The 13,366-nt window shown below is 45.7% G+C and overlaps 1 protein-coding gene across 2 annotated transcripts in view; it reads left to right on the top strand.

Moving 5' to 3' along the window:
* OGA (O-GlcNAcase) overlaps window positions 1–13,366 on the top strand; it is a 475,247-nt gene that overhangs the window by 201,399 nt on the left and 260,482 nt on the right. The gene's annotated exons all lie outside the window — the stretch shown is intronic.

Below are 13,366 nucleotides of genomic sequence, written 5' to 3'. Positions count from 1 at the left end.
ACAAACCCTCTACAAACTCGGTTTCACCATCAACTATGCAAAATCACACATTCTGCCGTGCAAGGTACAACAATACCTAGGAGCCACAATAGATACAACAAAGGGAATAGCCACTCCAAGTCCACAAAGGGTTCAAAATTTCCAAAAGATTATACAACGCATGTATCCAACACAAAAAATACAGGCGAAAATGATATTACAACTACTAGGCATGATGTCCTCATGCATAGCCATTGTCCCACACGCACGGTTGCACATGCGGCCCTTACAACAGTGCCTAGCATCACAATGGTCTCAAGCACAGGGTCAGCTTCTAGATCTGGTGTTGATAGACCGCCTAACATACCTCTCGCTTCTATGGTGGAACAACATAAATTTAAACAAAGGGCGGCCTTTCCAAGACCCAGTGCCACAATACGTGATAACAACAGATGCTTCCATGACAGGGTGGGGAGCACACCTCAATCACCACAGCATACAAGGACAATGGGACGTACATCAAAGAAAGCTGCATATAAATCACCTCGAACTACTAGCAGTTTTCCAAGCATTAAAAGCATTTCAACCAATCATAACTCACAAATACATTCTCGTCAAAACAGACAACATGACAACAATGTATTATCTAAACAAACAGGGGGGGACACACTCGACACAGCTGTGCCTGCTGGCACAAAAAATATGGCAATGGGCAATTCACAACCACATTCGCCTAATAGCACAGTTTATTCCAGGGATCCAGAATCAACTTGCAGACAATCTCTCTCGAGATCACCAACAGGTCCACGAGTGGGAAATTCACCCCCAAATTCTAAACACTTACTTCAAACGTTGGGGAACACCTCAAATAGACTTATTTGCAACAAAGGAGAAAGCAAAATGCCAAAACTTCGCATCCAGATACCCACACAGGCAGTCTCAAGGCAATGCCCTATGGATGAACTGGTCAGGGATATTTGCGTACGCTTTTCCCCCTCTCCCTCTCCTTCCATATCTAGTAAACAAATTGAGTCAAAACAAACTCAAACTCAAACTCATACTGATAGCACCAACGTGGGCAAGGCAACCATGGTACACAACACTGCTAGACCTATCAGTAGTACCCCACGTCAAGTTGCCCAACAGGCCAGATCTGTTAACGCAACACAGACAACAGATCAGGCATCCAAACCCAGCATCGCTGAATCTAGCAATCTGGCTTCCGAAATCCTAGAATTCGGACACTTAAACCTCACACAAGAATGTATGGAAGTCATAAAGCAAGCCAGAAGACTATCCACTAGACACTGCTATGCAAGCAAATGGAAAAGATTTGTTTGCTACTGCCATCATAATCAAATTCAACCATTACACGCATCTCCAAAAGATGTGGTGGGTTACTTACTACACTTACAAAAATCGAACCTGGCCTTCTCTTCCATTAAGATACACCTAGCAGCAATATCTGCATACCTGCAGATTACCCATTCAACTTCACTATTTAGGTTACCTGTCATTAAAGCGTTTATGGAAGGCCTCAAAAGAATTATACCACCAAGGACACCACCCGTTCCTTCATGGAACCTCAACATAGTCTTAACAAGACTCATGGGTCCACCCTTTGAACCTATGCACTCTTGCGAAATACAATTCCTAACATGGAAAGTTGCATTTCTCATCGCCATCACATCTCTAAGAAGAGTAAGTGAAATTCAGGCGTTTACAATACAAGAACCTTTTATCCAACTACACAAAGATAAAGTAGTCCTAAGGACCAATCCTAAATTTTTGCTAAAGGTTATTTCACCGTTCCACCTAAATCAAACGGTAGAGCTACCAGTGTTCTTCCCACAGCCAGATTCCATAGCTGAAAGGGCACTACATACATTAGACGTCAAAAGAGCACTAATGTACTACATCGACAGAACTAAAAACATCAGGAAAACGAAACAACTGTTTATTGCATTTCAAAAACCTCACGCAGGAAACCCAATATCGAAACAGGGTATAGCCAGATGGATAGTTAAGTGCATCCAAATCTGCTACCTTAAAGCAAAAAGACAACTGCCCATTACACCAAGGGCACACTCAACCAGAAAGAAAGGTGCTACCATGGCCTTCCTAGGGAATATTCCAATGCACGAAATATGTGAGGCAGCCACATGGTCTACGCCTCACACATTTACCAAGCACTACTGTGTAGACGTGCTATCAGCACAACAAGCCACAGTAGGTCAAGCCGTACTAAGAACCTTATTTCAGACTACTTCCACTCCTACAGGCTGAGCCACCGCTTTTGGGGAGATAACTGCTTACTAGTCTATGCACAACATGTGTATCTACAGCGACAGATACCATTGAACTGAAAATGTCACTTACCCAGTGTACATCTGTTCGTGGCATCAGTCGCTGAAGATTCACATGTGCCCACCCACCTCCCTGGGAGCCTGTAGCCGTTTGGAAGTTAGCTTCAACTTTGTACATTTGTAAATATATTAAATCTTAGATAGGTACATACTTATTCACTCCATTGCATGGGCACTATTACTAACAAACAACTCCTACCTCACCCTCTGCGGGGAAAACAATCGAAGATGGAGTCGACGCCCATGCGCAATGGAGACAAAGAGGAGGAGTCCCTCGGTCCCGTGACTCGAAAGACTTCTTCGAAGAAAAACAACTTGTAACACTCCGACCCAACACCAGATGGCGGGCTATGCACAACATGTGAATCTTCAGCGACTGATGCCACGAACAGATGTACACTGGGTAAGTGACATTTTCATTTCATAGAGTGTGGCGTCACGGGCACTTAGCGTCAGTGGGAGCATTTCCAGACCCTTTTCCAGGGGAATTGAAGTATAGAGAGAGCTAACGTCGAGACAGACAAACACACAATCTTCCGTCCATTCGATATTCTCAAGTTGACACAGCAAGTCCCTAGTGTCCTGTATGTACGAGGGTAAGTTATGTACCAAGGGCTGGAGAAAAGAATCAATGTACTCAGAAATATGTTCCGTAGGAGAACCAATCCCTGAGATGATGGGACTCCCTGGTGGAAAGCCCCCTGGGTTGTGGACTTTGGGTAGAATGTAAATGCAAGGAGCCCTAGGCGCCTCAGTGTACAGAAATCTGTATTCTAAATCGGTTAGGAGACAAAGATTCTTCCAAGACGTTAGTTTCCTTTCGATGCGACTGGTGATGTCAGGAAGAGGGTTAGTCTGCAACGTTGCCCCCTTTGTCTGCCTCCCTAATGACTATGTCTGTGCAGGTTGAGAGTTTGTGCAACGCTCCGAGTTCATTGGGATTAAGATTTTTTGTATGATCTGTGGGTGCAGGTGTTAGTCTTGTCCTCTAAGTTGTGTAATTCCGTACTGACTGCTTTGTAGAAGACATCGATGTGATTGTCTGGTGGTAAAATGGGGACAAACGTGGAGCTGGGTTTGAGCCCACTGTTAACGTCTAAGTTAGGTGTAATGTCAAGTTGAGTCAGTAGTTCGTCAAAGCTAGGTGGTGGTGACAATGTATTGTCAAGGGAGAGAATTGTATGGATGTCCTGTATGTCCTTAATGGATTGGTTGCAAGTTGGTAGTGAAGTGTGGGCAGTCCTGTCAGTGTCTGGTTTATTCTGGAAGAACTTTTTCAATTTAAGATTGCGTACAAACTTAAAAAGATCTATGTGTATGTTGGTTTAGTCAGGTTTAGAAGTAGGACAAAAGCCCAGACCTTTTTTCAAGACAACATGACAACCATGTATTCTCTCATGAAACAGGGAGGGACACATTCATCTCAACTGTCCCTTCTGGCCCCAAAAATTTGGAAATGGGCAATTCACAATCAAATTAGTCTATTAGCACATTACATTCCAGAGATAGACAATCAGTTGGCAATTGTCCTCAGCAGAAATCCCCAACAAACACACGAATGGGAGATTCATCCTTAAGTACTTCAAAAGTATTTTCAAAAGTGGGGAACACCAAACATAGATCTATTCGCAACAAGTGAAAACTCAAAATGCTAAAGCTTCGCATCCAGACACCCACATCCCCTATCCAAAGGCAATGCTCTATGGATCAATTGGTCAGGGATAGTTGCGTACGCTTTTCCCTCTCTCCCACTCCTTCCATTTCTGGTCAACAAGTTGCGTCAAACTTCACTCAACATGAAACACATAGCGCCAACATGGGCAAGTCAGCCATGGTGCACAACACTAATAGATCTGTCTGTAGTACCACACTCCAAACTCCCGTGCAGACCAGATCTGTTAACACAAAACAAAGGTCAAATCAGACATCCAGACCCCAATGCTGTCAATCTAGCACTTTGGCTCCTGAAGGCTTAGAATTTGGATATTTAAAATTCCCATCAGAATGTATGGAAGTTATTAAACAAGCACGAAAACCCACTACTAGACAGTGCTACGCAAACAAATGGGAAAGATTTGTCTATTATTGTCTAAAAACTTAGATCCTCTTACAGCATCAATACAAGACATTGTATGCTATTTACTTCATTTGCAAAAATCAAATTTAACATTTTCCTCAAAAATACACCTTACTGCAATATCTGCATACTTACAAACTATTCAACATAGCTCTTTATTTAGAGTTTCTGCCATTAAAGCTTTTATGGAAGGCTTAAAACGCATCATTCCACCAAGAACACCACCAATTCCATCTTGGAATCTAAATATAGTGCAAGACTTATGGGACCACCTTTTGAACCCATGCACTCTTGCCAAATTCAATTTCTAACATGGAAATTTGCCTTAATGGTAGCAGCTACTTCTTAAAGAAGAGTAAGTGAAATACAAGCTTTTACTCTTGAGGAACCTTTCTTCCTAGTACACGTACACAAACACAAAGTTGTACTAAGAACAAATCCAAAATTTCTACCAAAAGTAGTCTCACCATTTCATATCAATCAAACAGTAGAGCTGCCAGTCGTCTTCTCACAGCCAGATTCTGTGGCAGAAAGAGCTATACATACATTAGACCTCAAAAGAGCTCTAATGTACTAAATAGACAGAACTAAACAATTTAGGAAAACAAAACAAAATTTTGTCGCTTTTCAACAACCATGTACAGGTAATCCTATAGCAAAACAAGGTTTAACATGATGGATTGTAAGGTGCATACAAACATGCTATACCAAAGCAAAAAGACAACTTGTAATCACCCCTAAAGCACATTCTACACGAAAGAAAGGTGCAACAATTATGTTTTTAGGAAATATACCAATAGCTGAAATATGTAAAGCAGCTACATGGTCAACACCTCATACATTTACTAAACACTACTGTGTGGTTGTATTATCACAACAACAAGCCACAGTAGGACAAGCTGTTCTGAGAACATTAGTTCAAACAACTTCAACTCCTACAGGCTAGCCACCGCTATTTTGGGAGGACAAACTGCTTTGTAGTCTGTGCATAGAATGTGTATCTGCAGCTACACATGCCATCGAACGGAAAATGTCACTTATCCAGTGTACATCTGTTCGTGGCATGTTGTGCTGCAGATTCACATGCACCCTTCCTCCTCCCCGGAATCCTGTAGTCGTTTACGTTTGTACATATGAATATACATTTACATTTGCATGGACATCTCTTTTTTCACTTTTATATTTTATCACTCCTTCCTTTACCCTCGGTGGGAAAACAGTCTAACAATGGAGTTGATGAGCATGCGCAATGGAACCGAGAGGAGGAGTCACTCGATCCCGTGACTCGAAAAGACTTCTTCGAAGAAAAACAACTTGTAACACTCCGAGCCCAACACTAGGTGTCGGAATCGATATGCATAGCATGTGAATCTGCAGCACAACATGCCACGAACAGATGCTGCCATCTAGTGTTGGGCTCGGAGTGTTACAAGTTGTTTCTCTTCAAAGAAGTCTTTTCGAGTCACAGGACCGAGTGACTCCGCCCTTTCGGCTCCATTGCGCATGGGTGTCGACTCCATCTTAGAGTTTTGTTTCCGCCATCGGGTTCGGACGTGTTCATCTTCGCTCCGTAATTCGAATCGGGAAAACTTAGAAAAACATCGAAATCCGTCAGTATTGTTTTGTTCGGGACAGGTTTGGTATAGATACATCAACACTGACGACACAACCGCTTCGGCGGCCCTTCGGGGCTTCCGCACTCAACCGAAGCCTGGTCGGCCCGACCACACCCGTCGTCGAGGACTCATGGACCGGACCCCCTTCCGTTTCTGTCCGACGTGTCGTGCCAAGTATCCTTATACAGACCAGCATCAGGTCTGTAATCTGTGTTTGTCGCCAGAACACAGAGCGGATACTTGTGAGGCCTGCAAAGCTTTTCGATCCAAGAAGACCTTAAGAGATCGACGCGCAGGACGTTTGCAGATGGCATCGAAGTCGACACACACCTTGACGTCGAGGAGGAAGAAATGACAATTTCGATCCAAGGTTCAGAATCGGATGACTCCGACAGGGACCGGTCACCGACGGCGGCAGAAAAAGTGAGTACACCTGCCCCGACCCAGCCCCAAAGTCCAGTGAAGAAACAGAAGGCCTCGGGGATGCCACTGCCGGAAGGCCATGGCTCGACACACAAGAAAAGCGGTAACCAAATACCATCTTAAGCACCGAAAAAGGCCAAGATAATGCCGAAGCCTTCCGACTCGGGTCGAGAAACCGGCACCGAAAAGAGTCGACATCGATTGGTCGAATCGAACAAGCCTCGAAAGAGCCTCTCGGAGCAGAAACCGAAAGTATCCATGGGGGTTTCGGTACCGCAAAAAACGGCTTCCAAGCCGAAAAAGACTTCCTATACAGAAGAACATGGGCTCTCTCAACAACTCAAGGAGAGGCACCGGTTTGAGCAGGAACTGGATTTGGAAGAGCTTGACCAGTCTCAACCAAGGCTACAAATCCAAAAGGACACAGGGAAAATGCAAACCATCCCTCCGCTCTCCGCTCAAGTTTAAAAGAAAATTGGCTTTTCATGAGACTGAAACTGAGCAACCAAAAGCCAAAGTGGTTAGAGAAAGGTCACCACTCCCACATTTCTCACCGCAAACGTCCCCAACTCACTCGCCACAACGGACAAGGTCACCAGTTGGCACACCAATGGCACAGTCACCCACACATACTGGGATGACGCGGGATGATGCAGACCCCTGGGATCTATACGACCCACCAGTTTTGGACAACAGTCCTGAGTGTTATCCTTCAAAGCCTTCACCTCCAGAGGATAGCACATCTTACACACAAGTAATGGCCAGAGCAGCGACATTTCATAATGTCACTATGCACTCAGAACCAGTGGAGGATGACTTTCTTTTTAACACACTGGCTTCCACTCATGCTTCGTATCAAAGCCTGCCAATGTTACCGGGCATGCTTAAGCATGCACAACAGGTCTTTCAGGAACCGGTGAAAGGAAGGGCCATTACACCAAGGGTTGAGGAAAAAATATAAACCTCCCCCGTCAGACCCTGTGTTTATTACACAACAGCTCCTTCCGGACTCAGTTGTAGTGGGGGCCGCAAGAAAGCGGGCAAATTCACAATCGTCAGGGGATGCGCCACCCCCTGATAAAGAAAGCCGGAAGTTCAATGCAGGGGGAAAAAGAGTGGCATCGCAAGCGACCAACCAGTGGTGTATCCCCAATTCACAAGCCCTCCTTGCCTGTTACGATAGAGCACATTGGAACGAGATGCAGGATATTATTCAACATTTACCAAAGGAATATCAGAGGCGTGCTCAACAGGTGGTGGAGGAGGGACAGGCCATCTCCAACAACCAGATCCGCACTGCACTGGACTCCGCTGATACAGCAGCACGGACTGTGAATACAGCAGTTACCATCAGGAGGCATGCATGGCTACGAAGTTCTGGTTTTAAGCCAGAAATACAGCAGGTGGTATTAAATATGCCTGTAAGGAAATGCCTCCTTGGCATGGTTACCCCCTGACTTTTTGCCTTTGCTGATGGCAAGTTATGATTTGAAAGTGTGCTGAGGCCTGCTAACCAGGCCCCAGCACCAGTGTTCTTTCCCTAACCTGTACCTTTGTTTCCACAATTGGCACACCTTGGCATCCAGGTAAGTCCCTTGTAACTGGTACCCCTGGTACCAAGGGCCCTGATGCCAGGGAAGGTCTCTAAGGGCTGCAGCATGTCTTATGCCACCCTGGACACCCCTCACTCAGCACAGACACACTGCTTGCCAGCTTGTGTGTCCTGGTGGGAGAAAATGACGTAAGTCGACATGGCACTCCCCTCAGGGTGCCATGCCAACCTCACACTGCCTATGGCATAGATAAGTCACCCCTCTAGCAGGCCTTACAGCCCTAAGGCAGGGTGCACTATACCATAGGTGAGGGCATAGGTGCATGAGCACTATGCCCCTACAGTGTCTAAGCAAAACCTTAGACATTGTAAGTGCAGGGTAGCCATAAGAGTATATGGTCTGGGAGTCTGTCAAACACGAACTCCACAGCACCATAATGGCTACACTGAAAACTGGGAAGTTTGGTATCAAACCTCTCAGCACAATAAATGCACATTGATGCCAGTGTACATTTTATTGTAAAATACACCCCAGAGGGCATCTTAGAGATGCCCCCTGAAACCATACCCGACTACCAGTGTGGGCTGACTAGTTTTAGCAGCCTGCCACACACCAGACATGTTGCTGGCCACATGGGGAGAGTGCCTTTGTCATTCTGTGGCTAGTAACAAAGCCTGTACTGGGTGGAGGTGCTTCTCACCTCCCCCTGCAGGAACTGTAACACCTGGCGGTGAGCCTCAAAGGCTCACCCCCTTTGTTACAGCACCCCAGGACACTCCAGCTAGTGGAGTTGCCCGCCCCCTCTGGCCACAGCCCCACTTTTGGCGGCAAGGCCGGAGGAGATAATGAGAAAAAAAAGGAGTCGTCACTGGGCAGTCAGGACAGCCCCTAAGGTGTCCTGAACTGAGGTGACTCTGACTTTTAGAAATCCTCCATCTTCCAGATGGAGGATTCCCCCAATAGGAATAGGGATGTGCTCCCCTCCCCTCAGGGAGGAGGCACAAAGAGGGTGTAGCCACCCTCGGGGCTAGTAGCCATTGGCTACTAACCCCCCAGACCTAAACACACCCCTAAATCGAGTATTTAGGAGCTCCCAGACCTAGCAAGATAGATTCCTGCAACCTAAGACGAAGAAGGACTGCTGACTTGAAAGCCCTGCAAAGAAGACGGAGACACCAACTGCTTTGGCCCCAGCTCTACCGGCCTGTCTCCCCACTTCAAGAAAAACTGCAACAGCGACGCGTTCCACTGGGTCCAGCGACCTTTGAACCCTCAGAGGACTACCCTGCATCTAAAAGGACCAAGAACTCCTGAGGACAGCGGCTCTGCTCCAAAGAAGAAATATCTTTGCAACAAAGAAGCAACTTTTAAAGAACACACGTTTCCTGCCGGAAGCGTGAGACTTTGCACTCTGCACCCGACGCCCCGGCTCGATTTGTGGAGAAACAACGCTACTGGGAGGACTCCCCGGTGACTACGGCCCTGTGAGTAGCCAGAGTTGACCCCCCTGAGCCCCACCAACAACGCCTGCAGAGGGAATCCAGAGGCTCCCCTTGACCGCGACTGCCTGCTTCAAAGAACCAGACGCCTGGTAAAGACACTGCCTCCGCAGGACCTGAAGTATCCAACCTCCAGTGCAGAAGCGACCCCCAGGTGGCCCTCTCCCTTGCCCAGGTGGTGGCTTCCCCGAGGAGCCCCCCCTTGCCTGCCTGCTTCACTGAAGAGACCTCTGGGTCTCCCATTGAACTACATTGCAAACCTGACGCTTGTTTGCACACTGCACCCGGCCGCCCCCGTGCTGCTGAGGGTGTACTTTTTGTGCTGACTTGTGTCCCCCCCGGTGCCCTACAAAACCCCCCTGGTCTGCCCTCCGAAGACGCGGGTACTTACCTGCTGGCAGACTGGAACCCGGCACCCCCTTCTCCATTGAAGCCTATGCGTTTTGGGCACCACTTTGACCTCTGCACCTGACCGGCCCTGAGCTGCTGGTGTGGTAACTTTGGGGTTGCTCTGAACCCCCAACGGTGGGCTACCTTGGACCCAACTGTGAACCCTGTAGGTGGTTTACTTACCTGCAAAACTAACAAACACCTCCCCAGGAACTTTTGAAAATTGCACTGTCCAGTTTAAAAATAGCTTATTGCCATTTGTGTGAAAACTGTATATGCTATTTTGCTAATTCAAAGTTCCTAAGTGAAATACCTTTCATTTAAAGTATTGTTAGTTTATTTTAAGAACCACAGGTTCAAGATTTACAAAGAACATATATTTTTCTAAACAAAAACCGATTGGCCTGGAATTGTCTCTGAGTGTGTGTTCCTCATTTATTGCCTGTGTGTGTACAACAAATGCTTAACACTACCCTCTGATAAGCCTACTGCTCGACCACACTACCACAAAATAGAGCATTAGAATTATCTCTTTTTGCCACTATCTTACCTCTAAGGGGAACCCTTGGACTCAGTGCATGCTATTTCTTACTTTGAAATAGTACATACAGAGCCAACTTCCTACAATGCCGTTCAACTAACACCAACTATTTGGGCCGGAGGTGGACACCGCAATAGAGAAAATGAAAAAGGGCACAGACACGGCCAAAGCCATGGGCTCGCTCTATTCTTCCCAGTATAGGGGAACATTTAGAAAGCAACAGTTTAGGGGAGGGTTTAGACCCCAACCCTCAGAGCCATCCACCTACCAAACAAAACCCACTTACCAGTCTCCGTACCAGAGAGGGGGGTTTCGTGGTTCCTACAGGAGACAGTACCCAAGAGCAAAGGAAACATTTTAGCCTGCCAAGCAGACCCCCAGTAACGGTGACATCAACGTCACACTCCCCCAACACACATCACCATTGGGGGGGAGATTAACAAAATACCACAACAATTCGTCAGACATTACCACGGACACATGGGTTCTATCAATTATCCAACATGGTTAATGCATAGAGTTCACACAAATCCCTCCAGATGTTCCCCTAAGGACGCGCACACTGTCAACACAACATCTAGACCTACTACAAATAGAGGTGCAAGCACTACTTGCAAAACAAGCCATAGAACTAGTACCCCATCATCAAAAAGGAACGGGGGTTTACTCCCTATATTCCCAAAAAAGACAAAACTTTAAGACCAACTCTACATCTCAGAACGTTCAATCTCTTCATCAAATCAGATCATTTCCACATAGTCACACTACAAGACGTAGTTCCCTTACTAAAACAGGGAGAATACAAGGCAACACTGGATCTAAAGGATGTTTATTTTCACACACCCATTCATCCATCTCACAGGAAGTACCTCAGATTTGTAATACAGGGCAACCATTACCAATTCAAAGTATTGCCCTTCGGGATAACAATAGCACCCACAGTATTCACAAAATGCCTAGCTGTAGTAGCAGCTCATATAAGGAGACATCACATGCACGTATTCCCGTATCTAGACGATTGGCTAATAAAGGCCAACACTCAACACCGGTGTCAGTCACACACAGTATGTAATAGATAGTCTACACAAATTGGGTTTTCTATAAATTACCAAAAATTTCACTTGCAACCATCCCAAATACAACAATACTTGGGAGCCACACTCAGCACACAAAAAGCAATTGCCACTCCAAGTCCACAAAGAGTTAAATCGTTTAAAAAATGTAAGGTCAAGCATGCAACCAAACGAACAATACACGGTCAGGTTCGTAATGAAGCTACTAGGCATGATGTCCTCATGCATCGCTATTGTCTCAAACGCACGGCTACACATGCGGCCCTTACAACAGTGCCTAGCAAAACAATGGATGCAGGCACAGGGTCAACTTCAAGATCTAGTGTTGATAGACCGCCAAACACACTCTTTGCTTCAGTGGTGGAACCCTGTAAATTTAAACAAAGGGCGGCCATTTCAAGACCCAGTGCCTCACGCCATTATCACAACAGGCGCTTCCATGATTGTTGAGGTGTGCTCCCCACCCAATCACAGTATACAAGGTCAATGGGACAATCAACAAAAACAACTTCACATAAATCTCTTAGAACTACTAAAAGCCTTTCTAGCACTAAAAGCCTTTCAAGCACTAAAAGCCTTTCAATCCCATCTAGTCCACAAACACATTCTTGTCAAAACAGACAATATGACAACAATGTACTATTTCAACAAATAAGGGGGTGGGGGTGGGGGGGCACTCGTCACAACTGTCTCTCCTAGCACAAAAGAATGGCATTGGGCAATTCACAACAACATTTGCCTGATAGCACAATATATACCAGGCATTCACAATCAGTTAGCCGACAATCTCAGTCGAGATCACCAACAAACCCACGAGTGGGAAATACATTCCCAGATTCTACAAGATTACTTCTACCGCTGGGGGACACCAGACTTAGATCTGTTTGCAACTAAACAAAACGCAAAATGCCAAAACTTCGCATCCAGGTACCCACACCCTCAGTCCAAGGGCAATGCTCTATGGATCAGTTGGTCAGGGATATTTGCTTACGCTTTTCCCCCTCACCTGCTCATTCCTTTCCTAGTCAACTCAAACTAATACACAGCGCCAACGTGGGCTCGCCAACCGTGGTACCCCACACTGTTGGACTTCTCAGTAGTACCTCACATCAAACTCCCAAACAGACCAGATCTGTTAACACAACACAAACAACAGATCAGACACCCGAATCCAGCATCGCTCAACCTAGCAATCTGGCTCCTGAAGTCTTAGAATTTGGCTATCTAAACCTTTCAAATGAGTGTATGGAAGTCATTAAACAGGCAAGGAAACCGACAACAAGGCATTGTTATGCTAATAAATGGAAAATGTTTGTTTTCTACTGCCAAGCAAATCCAATCACGCCGTTAGAGGCCTCCGTACAAAACATTGTGAGTTACTTACTACACTTACAAAAAGCTAATCTCGATTTTTCTTCCTTCAAAATTCATCTCACTGCAAACTCTGCTTACCTGCAGATTAAACATACAAAGTCACTTTTTAGAATCCCATTTAGTAAAGCCTTTATGGAAGGACTAAAAAGGATCATACCTCCAAGAACCCCACCAGTACCCTTGTGGAATCTTAACATTGTACTTACACGACTCATGGGTCCACCGTTTGAACCCATGCATTCTTGTCAAATCCAATTCTTAACTTGGTAAGTAGCTTTTCTAATAGCCATCACTTCACTCCGATGAGTTGGCGAAATACAGGCGTTTACTATTGAAGAACCCTTTATACAAATACACAAACATAAAGTGGTTCTCTGTACAAATCCAAATTTTTTACCAAAAGTCATATCACCGTTTCATCTAAACCAAACAGTAGAGCTCCCAGTCTTCTTCCCACAACCAGACTCGGTAGCAG

Source organism: Pleurodeles waltl, chromosome 6 (genome assembly GCF_031143425.1).
Source record: "Pleurodeles waltl isolate 20211129_DDA chromosome 6, aPleWal1.hap1.20221129, whole genome shotgun sequence".
NCBI classification, from domain to species: Eukaryota; Metazoa; Chordata; class Amphibia; order Caudata; family Salamandridae; genus Pleurodeles; species Pleurodeles waltl.
Note: the sequence above shows the minus strand (reverse complement) of the source record. Positions and strands in the feature narration are given on the sequence as shown.